The following is an 11858-nucleotide window of genomic DNA, read 5'->3' as shown; positions in this document are numbered from 1 at the left end:
CTACCCCCATGCTATGGCTGCATTGATGAAGGTCCTCAGAAGCCAGACCCCAATTGGGGAGCATCTCTGCTGAGGGACCCCCTGGCTATGACAGATGCCATAATGATGGGCTCCTGGTGCTCCAGGGTCTTGAGCCCCACACAAGGATAAAAATTCCTGGAAGAAAACTCAGGGCATTCCAGGACTGAGTAGCACATTTCCTCCAGAAGGAAACTGTCAAAAACACCAACCAAAGTCACATCATTAGTTTGTTTATTATTTGTTGATTGTCTCTTCCAATATAACTATTAGCCCTATGAGATCAGAGACCCTGAATATGTTCTCACTTGTTGATTCCCAGCAGCAAACCCAGGTGGTCCCTGGCACAACTTAGGGGCTCAGTTAACCCATCTACATGGCTGGAGCCCAGAATGCTACTGAGGCTCTCCCCTGGGCTTCACCTCTACTCAGCCCTGGTACTTGTGCTGCTTTTTTGGGTCCCAGGATAAGTTCTGACCGAGTATAAACAGAGATCCCTTCCCTGGGTTCCCTGAGCACAAGGAAAACTGGCCCAGTATTGCTCTCAGCCTCCCATGTTTCAGGTACACAGGGGACTCCCCCTCCCCCTACTAGGGCCTACAGATGCTTTGCTGAAGTCAAGCCATGGAGATCTGCTCGTGAAAGTGTGATGCCCCGCCCAAGGGAGGAAGAGCTGGGGCTACTGCAGGTTTGTTAAGGGACTGGCTGGTCCAGATCCCCTGGGTCTGAGTGAGGCAGCAGGAGACCAGAGCACAAGGGGGATCCCGGGGTCCGCATGGAAGGAAGACCCACAGGGAGGGGAGCGAGCTATAGATTGGGAAGGGGACATGGCACATGGTCTAAGCAAAGCTCTGCTTTCCTTGCTCAGACCTCCCATTTCCTCTGTCTGGGGGAGGCAAGGAGGAGTTGGGGAGGTGGCTGTCGTCTTCCTTTCTGCTCAGACACCGGTAATCACAGGCTCCATCAGACTCCCCGTCCCTATGTGGAAGCTGCTCACCACAGCGAGAACCTCAGCCCCAGACTGGAGTTGCCTAGCAACTCAGAGTCCTGAAAATAAAGAAGAGGAGCTAGACAGAAAAGGGCAGAGGGAATGGGCCTGTCAGAGGCAGGAAATAGGTGCCAACAGCCTTAGGCATAGGCTGCAAACTCAGGGCAGCTTCACAAGCCCCCTGCACCCTCTACCCAGCATGCTACCATTCCCTACCCTCAGATAAGTGGGCAGCATTCCACACCTAGAGATGCTTCCCTTTTAAACCACTCACTTTCCTTTAAATTACAAATACCTGGAGAGGATCTGACTTCTGGGCTGCCCCATGGCAGTTTGGGAGGAACTTAACAGACCCTTCTGAGGAAGAGGGAAGGGAAAATGGGAAGTGCATTATGAGCCCATCCTAATCCATCCTGGGTTTTCCACTCTTCTGTCTATTAAGCCCATTCCATTCATCTCCATTCATAATTTGCTCACTGGTGTCAAAAGTGTCAGGTTTGGGTGTTTGACAGCCAACTACATGACACTTAGTGACTGCTTACTTCATAGTGTTTCAGTTTTTTCTAAAATAATCCCCATTCAGGAGTTGTTGTGAAAGGTAAGCAAAATAATGTATTTGAGATCCCTGTACAATGTTTGGCATGTAGAATGCACATAGCATGTGCTAGTTTCCCTTCGTGCAGACTGAAATCACAATGCCATAGTCACTGGAGACCCCTGAAGTCTATAGAGCCCCTCCTCTTTGGTGACAACTAACTAGACTCTAATTTGGGAAGTAAAATTTAATTCCAAGACTACAGAAATCCCTGGGAGCCAACCTTGACCTCCACCCTTGCCCTTGAAGAATGCATTGCTCAGTGGGCAAAGCTGAACCCTGTCTGCCAGAGAGCAATAGATAATGGCTCAGTGTGCAGCTCCTGTGTTAATTGGGTGTTCCATTGACTTTATTTTTCATCACTATTGGGGCCATTCTTGCATCTAGTTGCCTGTTTTGGGTTATTTCAGTTACTGCATGGTGATGCTTATGGCTCCGTCTACCTATCATCGTTACCGTGAGAGCCAAGGACTTTATCTGGAAAAGAGTTCTCTGGCCAGTGTCAGACCTCTTGATAAAACCAGGGGGTTCATTTCAGACCCTTGGGTCAGGATTTAAGATCAAGAGTCAACTAGCAAATAGAAGTGCTTTATAAACTAACAATCTTGTGTTGCTCTATTCATCCATCTATCCACTACTTACCAAGTTGGGCTTAGTTCTGCACTAAGTGTAAGGGATGCATAAAAAAAGAGATAAAATGCACCAGACTGAGTTTTCTGCCCAATAAAGGAAAATTTTAAAATAGCACATTATTAGAATTCAAATAAAACTGTTTCTCTTGTCAGGGCAGGAGTAGTTCAGAGAAATACTGGAAATGGCCAGCCATGGAAAAGGGCTCCTGGGGCAGAGGGCATTTTTTGAAGCTCCCTATTTCCACCAAAACTCGAGAAAAAAAAAACAATTTTCAAAAACAATTTGACCTTTTCTAAATTTCACATTCCTAGACCCAACTGAACCCTAGAAAAAAAAGATACCTAAGGATGGAGAGAAAAGTGACAGGCAAGCAAGGACCCCAAAGCTTGAAGGATATTAGAACTGATGGTGAATTGACAGGAGAGAAAAGAAGAGGGGACAAGTGTGCCCCTGGTGTCATTTCCACAGCTGCCTGTTTGGGTGTCTGATTAACAATCTTATACATCAGCTTGGCCTTGAGTCTTCATTCATTCATTGTTCTCACAGTAGAGCAGTTCTGTCCGCCATGTTGCCAAGGCTGTGTGGTGTAGAGTGTGCGTGTGTGTGTGTGTGTATGTGTGTGTGTCCACATATGTATGTTGAGAAGATTTCTGAATGTGCTGCTGAGGCAAGGAAGGAGGACCCACAGTGCATGCAGACAGAGCCTGAATTGCATGTATGGATAAAGCTGTACAGATTCATGATGGAAAGCACCATGATCTCAACATAAGAACTTGTTTGCAAGCCTGAAGTTGGGAATTTGGAGAAGTGTCTGACCATTTTGTTTCTTTCAGGGTCCCCGTCCAGATTTATTCGTGGGACAAGATTTTGCAGCAGTGATAATCTAAAATAAAAGGCCCTTTCTCCCGAGCTTCCCAGAGTCATCCTGGTGATTATCAAGCATTCCTACCCTGGCTTGGATCATATTTCATACTTGATCTCAAGTGAGCTGATCTCTGAGGGGGACAAGATAGAAGTTATGAACATGGGTATCTAGATCTCCTAATGGCTAATTCCTCAGGAAAGATAATGCAGGAAAGAGACCCCATGGGCCAACCCTTCTTCATCCTCACTTCTGTCCTGCTCAGGAGATCCCTTAATACCTCCAGGGTTTGGCCTTTCATTCTCACTCCCAGTTTTTGACTGCAGCATTCCCTGTTCCAGGAATTTTCTTCCCCTGCTCCATGGCTATTCAAAACCTCTGCATCTGCTAGGCTAACACCACAGCACTCTCTCCACTGTCTCCTCTCAGATGCCTTGTGCAAACTGCTTCTTGGGAAGTCTACTCCACCTTCTCAATGTTTTGTCTTCCTGAGGCAACTCTTCCCCAGTCAAAGACTCTGACTTAGAACAGACTCTTTATAAAACCTTCCTCTCTTGAGTTGACTCTGGAGCAGCCATGTAGCAAGACTGGACTAGGGTGCGGTTCACATGAGCAGAGGACTTCGGTGTTTACACAAAGCCACTTCCTGAGAAAAACACAATTTGAGACTTACAATACTCTTTGATGGAAAACAGGAAAGAGCTTAATATCCCCATGTTACAGAAAGGAAAGAGGAGGTTCATAGAGATTGTACAGCCATATAGCCAGTCTGGCAAATCCAGGCAGCCAGTCCAATCTACACTGCTCTCACTGCAGTAGGAGAGAGACCTTCAAATCAAAGCATTTCCTTGATACCACTCAGGTCCTCATTTCAACTGTTTGTTGAAATACACAGCTTAATGCCTTCCAGACGAAGTGTCCCTAATAACATTTGCATATTTTATAGATTTTCATTTCTTTTATTGTAAAAAATGGTTTTAATTTATTTCCCTTTTATGTGTGTAGAATCTAAGTTTAGCTACTTTATTTTATTTTGTGTGATTCATTTCCAGTAGTGATTTGATTTGGTTTTCAGTTTTTAATATTTCCCATTTTTTCTCTTGTTCAAAACAGTCAGTTCTCATCAGTGTCACTAGCATCAAAATAATACATGCAACAGAAAATAAAAAATGTCTATGAATTTACAAAATGTTGCTACATGAAAATATTTTAGTTTTATTTTATGTACCTACTTTATATTGAAGGAAAAATTTTTAATACTGAATTAATATACAAGTCTTTTTCTTAAATCAACTATGAAAATACTCATTGCAGAGGTAATAACTAAACTGTTAACTCAATCTTTTTGTAAAAAATATATTTATTTATTTATTTGTTTGTTTGTTTGTTTATTTATTTTTATGTGGTGCTGAGGATCGAACCCAGTGCCTCACAAGTGTGAGGCAAGCACTCTACCACTGAGCTATAACCCAGCTCATGTTACTCAATCTTTAAAAAAAAATTTCAAATATTTGAACTACAGTTTCAGCAATAATTAAAGTGAAGCTAAAAGAGCATTTTCTTTATGATTTGGATTTCTGTTTTTTATATATAAAACTACTCAGAGTTGTGATATATTTAAAGCAAGTTGACTTTAATTACAATTATGAAACACTTTAAAGTGTCCTTTAATATTTGGATATATCATCTTTTCAATTAAAAACATGCCAGTAACATTTTTCCAAAAATGAGTATAATATTTTCTTAGTTATGAATAAATAAAAGATCTACATTAACAATCTCAAATGCACACTACTCTACTAATTATCTTAGAGCTTTTAAATTTAAGTTTCTACTTGTACAGAAAATAACACACTCACTAGTGTAAGCAGAAACAACATAGAGAATATCTGTGTATTATGATTTTAGAAAACTCAGATGTATGTGACATGTTCTTAGTAAAATATTTATTATTTTGCCTCATTAAATGAGTTATTTAGGGACACTAGTTTAAAAGACTTTAGTCTCTTATTATGTACTTTTCAGTTACTTAATATTGTTTTCCATGTTTTTTTTTTTCTCCCATAGATTTGTCCTTGATGAGTGGCTCTGGGTGACACAATTTAAGTGAGAAAGGAATTGCTTTGCCATGTGCAACCGTCCTATTCAGATTTTTATTCTCACAGAAGCACCAAGCAACAGAAACCTAATAGCTTTAGAACTACTAAAAAATCTGTTAGGATTACTGATTCTGAAAGATTACTCAAAAATGTTTCTGAAATTGGCTGGCTAAGTTTGAAGTGGTAACAAAGGTAGTGTTCATTAATGCATAGGGGCTGCAGGTCCACTTAATGCTCAGACCTTCTGAAAAACGGACACTCTACAGGATTCTTGCCTTCTTATTAATAGACATAATGAATTTTTTTTTACACCAACAAAGTTTTTAAAAAGAAAGAATGGCTATGGGGTACATTATTATACTTTATCTCATTGTGGTCATATCACATGGAGTAGTATTTCTGGGTAAGCTGTTGTTGATGATTTTCTTTCTTTTAAAAATCTCCCTCCCCAACTCCTTCCTTCTTTCAACAGGAACATAGGCTAACTTATCATATACCTTGACAAATGCAACTGGCATTTTGCCTTGGTCAATGGCATATTTTTATAATAAAGTATTCTTGTCATATAATATTGAGCTGCTACATTTCCATGTGCTTGCTTCTAACAAAACTTACTTGGACAATGGATTTTGAACCTCTCTCTGCTGTTCTTCTTTGATCACTGTGTCTGATCTTTATCCTTAGGTGCAGCTTCTATGTATGAGAGAAAAAGCCATGGTGAATTCCTGATTCAGCCCAGACCACAGAGTATTCTCTATTACTCTACCTCTATTTCTAAACCTTCCTTTATTTTTTTCTATCCTCTAACTTCCAATCTCTGAACAGGGCTAGAAATGAGGACTCTATGGAAGGGCAAAATGGAACTAAACAGAGCAGGGGTCACTTTTGAAGGGGACCAATTTAAGCTCTGCCTAGACTTTTCTGGGATTTGGTGCTTGCTTCTCCTGCCTGGTTCAACATTTTTGCTCAGTCTAAATTCCAGGGGTACCTGTGTAGAGTAAGCAGGCCACATGCCTTCCTTTATGAGCAGAAACTATATGGCCTTAGAATAATAGTTAGGCCTGAATGTTGTGCTTTTCTGCTTCTCAGTATATTAGCCATCTTAGCCTGTTTCTGTTTCTACAATAAAATACCTGGAGTGGGTAATTTATAAAGAGTATAGCTTTCTTATCTAGTGGTTTTGGAGTCTGGGAAGTCCAAGACCACAGTGCCAGCATTTTCTCAGCATCTGAGGAGGGCCTTCTTACTGCATCAAAATATACCAGAGAGCATCACAAGGTGAGCCAAACTGGCTTTTAAAAAATAGACCACTCTCAGTATAACCCATTAATCCATGAGTTGATTAATTCATTCATAAAGGAAAAGCCTTCACAACGTAATCTCCTCTTAAAGGTCTCACCTGGACTAACCTTTGAATATCTCACAATGGGGATTAAATGTCAACAGAAGTTTTGATGGGGGCATTGAGACCATAGTTTTAATAAAATAATGAGCCTTTGATTATTCAGAGAAAATTGGGCAAGATAATTTTGCCTGTTAACATAAATGCTCAAAGGAAGGGGGATTTTCTTTAATTACACTGTCAACTCATGATTGATGTAGAAAATGCCCATTTAAACAATTCAAAGAAAAATAGCTAATGGTTCCATTACTCAGATATTGTCATTGTTAACTTTTTTGTGTGTTTTCTTTCAGATACACACACACACACACACACACACACACACCTATTTTTTATTTATCTATTTATTTATTTTTCTTCCTTCCTTCCTTCCTTCCTTCCTTCCTTCCTTCCTTTCTTTCTTTCTTTCTTTCTTTCTTTCTTTCTTTCTTTCTTTCTTTCTTTCTTTCTTTCTTTATGTTCTATGACCACAAGGATTGAACTCTGGGGCACTTAACCACTGGGACACATCCCCAGTCCTTTTACTTTTATTTTTTTATTTTCTTGTGCTTGTAGATGGATAGAAAGCCTATATTTGATTTGATAATTTTTATGTGGTGCTAAAGATGAAACCCAGTGCCTCACACATTCTAGTCAAGTGTTTTGCCACTGAGATATAGTTCCAGCCCTCCCCAGTCCTTTTTTATTTTTTATTTTGAGACAAGGTTTGGCTAAGTTGCTGAGGCTGGCCTTGAACTTGTTATCCTCCTGCCTCAGCCTCCCAAGCCTTGAGGATTATAGGCATGCACCAACATGCCTGGCTCTACCTGTTTTAAAAAGGTATTCATACTCAGAAATTTCTTGTGTAGATCTCAAAAGTGCCACTATTTCCATTACCATGACTGTTTTACTATGTCATATTACAGCATTACTAAATATGAGCTAATATGAGTTAATGGAAGCAATGAGAGCTGTTAGGACTTTCTTATCTTTTGAGTGTCCATTGTAGGCTGGCTTGTATATAGAAAAGAATACCAAGTTCTAGAGTCTTGCTCTTCAGAGCTACTAACCCACCTGTGGAATGCTATTTGAGGAACTAGATGTTTGACCTCAATACCCTGAGAGTGAGAACTTTTAAAATATTATGTTTAAAATTGTCACTTAAATGTAAAATTATATTATTATTAAAATATTAGTACTTGCACAAACGGATAATCAGTAAGAAGACTTCCTCCTATCTCTGTCTTATTAGATCATCCTCCTGAGAAAAACAAGGATACTGGTTTCTTGTGTTTACTTCAAATAGATGTTCCACACATAGTGATTTAGAAATGCTCTCCAGAGACTGAGGCAAGAGAATTTTGGTTTTAAACTCTTTGATACATTTGGACTTCATTTTGGTTTAAGGCATGAAGTAGGGAAAGTTAGGTTTCTTAAAATAAATTATATTTCCTGGATTGATACTAGCTACAAAATTCTTCCAAACTCCTGACTTCAAACTAGTCTTAAAATTTCACCTAATTTTCTCTTGTTATTTCGGCTTATTCAGAAGCAAAATGAATATTCAACAATTATAAATAAGATATACCATATAATGTATAAATATCATTATTTATGTAACAAGAGGGTTTTATGGACATTACTCATGCAAGTCCAACTTGCATGAGTAAGAACTTAAAAAATTCTTTACTTTCCATGTGAAGGAAATCAGAACAAAATTTTTAACCAAGACCAGCAATTTCAAAATTAATTTCAAAATTCTGTAAAAATTGATTTGAGTATTTCACTAAATGATGCTAGAGTAATTGGACAGCCATACTTTTTTTTAAAAAAAAGAGGATCTCAACACATACCTCACACCTTACAGAACATAACTCAAAATGAATCACAGAACTAAATATAAAATACAAAACTATAAAATGTCCAAAAAAAAAGGACAAAATTTTATGACTTTTGGTGTGGCCATGTATTTTTAGATATAACACCAAAAGCCCAATCTGTGGAAGAAAGATTGGTATGTTTGACTTTATTAAACTTTAAAAGTGCTGCACAAAAGACAGCATTAAGGTAACGAAAAGACAAGCCAAAGACTGGAAGAATATCAAGAGGCTGATTGGATACTTCAGAAGCTATTCTAAGGCCATTTGGACACAGGAGAGAGTAATTCCTGCACCATATCTATTTTCAGTTTGAATGGTAATGGCTGATGTTCACAATGATGGTACTGAGGGCCTGCTCCTCTCAAAGCATCACAGAACATCAGTGTTAAGACTCAGGATGGAAAGTGAACCCACACATTTTAAGGGGAAAAGTGAGGGTCAAAGCATAATAATGCATACATTCTATTGAACCAACCACTAATCAAAAGACTAATCCCTCAGGAATTTCAGTGATTGGATACCCTGTACTGTGCAAAGATGGAGTGTGTGTCTTTTGACTGAGGTTCCTGGCATCAGCCTTTTGATCTATAAGTCCCTTTCCCAGCCCCTTGTAAAGAACAAAATAAATTGCAGAAACATAAGGAAAATTATGATTTCCTCAAACCATTTTAATATCTTCTTAATTTTTATGTATGGTAACTTTAGGAAGGTATTTAAATGTGACTTTATTAGTAGTATATGTTGGATAACTCTGGAATTAGGAAATCTGTGTTTTTGTCCCATTTATTCCAAAGCACATCTGTGGCCTATATTCAATTATGATTTTTACCTTTGATGGTGAAAACATTCTTAATCCTGATCAGATGAAGGCAGTGATAATAAAATGTTTTTTTTTCTATTTCTGTAAGTTATTGATTCAATGTGGTGCAACTTGATCCTGTCTTCTAAATTAAGAAATCACAGGCTTTGAGATATTAGTTTTCCAAGTTTGGAAAGAGGATAACAGAAAGTCTAAAATAGGTCAATAAGCAAAATTAATCTGTGTAAGGGCAAGTTAATACATAAGCAACAAAAAATAATTAAAACACATACACTGGATAAGAATAAGACACTTAAAAAACAATATGGTTGAACATTCAGCAAGCCAATCTGTAAATTAGATATGAACTCAAAACAAACTGGGGCAGCTAAAAAGACTTATGTACCGTGCAGGGGTCCAAGGTGGTGATGGGTTGAGGAGAAGAGCTCTTGCACTTAGCAGTCTTTCCGTGTAGGCTACTGTTACTTCCTGTTTGAACTTCTAGGGTCAGCCTATATTGTGTATGCATATACCCGCATTTCTCTTCACCTGCAAAGACTGTGAACTCTCAACTAGTTATGACCTTTACATCTTAATGTACTCCCACTAAGTAGCACACAATAAATTCTCTCTCTAGATATACATAATGTGTGTTTATGTATAGATACACATATTCAATCTCATAGTGTATTTAAATAAACAGCTGTGAAAGATTAGAAGACTGAGTATTCCAAAACCATATGGCTAACAGAAAGCTAAAAATTCAGCAGCAATCCAGACAGTCTAGAAAAACAATTGAGGCTGGAGGACTAACCAAGATTAAAAACTAAGTTCAAAAGTTTACAAAAACTGAAAATTTTAGCATTTCATAGTTCAAAAGAACTAGAAGAAAATCTTTGGTGGGGCTCTCTTACTTCAAGATGAATTCATTTTCAACTCCGAACTGTTGCCATACTAGGTGCTGCAGGACTTTAACAAAGTAGACATAAACTGTGAGCTCCAAGGACTCCAGCCCAATAATGGGCATAAGACAAAGAACAATGAATACAAGTTAAAATATTTGAATATTGACAAATGAAAGAAGAAAGGGTCTCAGATTATGAATGAGATTTCCATAGGGAGGAATGGGAGGGAATTAATCATGATTGAATAAATGCACAGAGGCAGGAAGGTTTGGGTGGATAATTGGGGAATGGAGTTTACTGAAATTTGGCCAGATGCTTTAACATATATAGTACAATGGTGATAGACCAGGCCAGCAAGAGGGACATGTAAGTTTTTTTTAATAAATTTTTTGGCAATTTATTGAGATATAATTCATATACAATACAACTCACCTATTTAGAGTATGCAATTCAATGTGTTATGGTATTCAGAGCTGTGCATTCTTCATCACAATCTAATTTTACACTGAAAACATTAAAACATTGCTGAAAGAAATTTAAAGAAGACCTAAATAAAAAAATAAGGACTATAAAACTTAATTTTGTAGCATTTTTGTCCCTCTTAAAAGAAAGCCATAAGATTCCTCATAAAACTAGGGATGGAACCACTATGTGACCCAGCTATCCTACTCCTCAGTATTTATCCAAAAGAACTGAAATCAGTATTCTATTTTTTTTAAGAGAGAGTGAGAGAGGGGGAGAGAGAGAGAAGACTTTAATATTTATTTTTTAGTTTTCAGCGGACACAACATCTTTCTTTGTATGTGGTGCTGAGGATCGAACCCGGGCAGCACGCATGCCAGGCAAGCGCGCTACCGCTTGAGCCACATCCCCAGTCCTGAAATCAGTATTCTATAGTGATGCAGCCACCTCAATGTTTATAGCAGCCCAATTCATAATAGCTAAATTATGAAATCAACCCGGGCACCCATAAATAGATGAATGGATTAAAATGTGGTATACACACACAATAGAGTTCTACTGAACCATAAAGAAAAATGAAATTATGGTATTTTCTGGTAAATGAATAGAAATGGGACTTATCATGCTAAATGAAATAAGCCAAGCTCAGAAACTCAAAGGTCAAATGTTTTCTCTCATATGTGGAAGCTAGAATAAAATAAAGGAAAGGGGAGGGAAAGATAGGATATCATAAAGATAATGGGAAAATCAGTAGTGTAGAAGAAGGAGACTGAGAGGCAGAGTGGAGGGATGGGAAGGGGGAGGTAATGAGGAATGAATTCTTTAAAAACCACAGTATGTACATACATAAATATGCCACAGGGGATTCCATCTTTAAGTGTAAGTAAAACAAACCAATGAAATATAAATAAATAGACAAGCAAAATGAAGTCTAGTAGAGAAAGGAGAATGGAAGACGGGAGGGAGGACAGGAGGGAAAAGTGAGAGGGAAAACTGAAATCTAATTCCATGCATGTATGAGTATTTCAGGATGAAATCCAATTACTATGTATAACTATAAAGCTCTAATAAAAAAAAGAAAGAAACATATAGGCATTAGCCATAAAAACCCATTCTCTGGTATCTGCCCTCCCCTACCATCCTCCAATTCTAGCCCTAGGAAATTACTCGTCTACTTTCTAGTCTAAGGATTTGTCTATTCTGGACATTTCATGTAATTGGAATCATACAGTATGT

At 38.3% G+C, this 11858-nt stretch overlaps 1 pseudogene across 1 annotated transcript in view; it reads left to right on the top strand.

Moving 5' to 3' along the window:
- Positions 1-11858, top strand: part of LOC144372358 (mitotic checkpoint serine/threonine-protein kinase BUB1-like) — a 216638-nt pseudogene that overhangs the window by 165821 nt on the left and 38959 nt on the right. The gene's annotated exons all lie outside the window — the stretch shown is intronic.

The sequence above is a fragment of the Ictidomys tridecemlineatus genome, assembly GCF_052094955.1.
Source record: "Ictidomys tridecemlineatus isolate mIctTri1 chromosome 12 unlocalized genomic scaffold, mIctTri1.hap1 SUPER_12_unloc_7, whole genome shotgun sequence".
NCBI classification, from domain to species: Eukaryota; Metazoa; Chordata; class Mammalia; order Rodentia; family Sciuridae; genus Ictidomys; species Ictidomys tridecemlineatus.
This window is presented reverse-complemented; position numbering and strand designations above follow the sequence as displayed.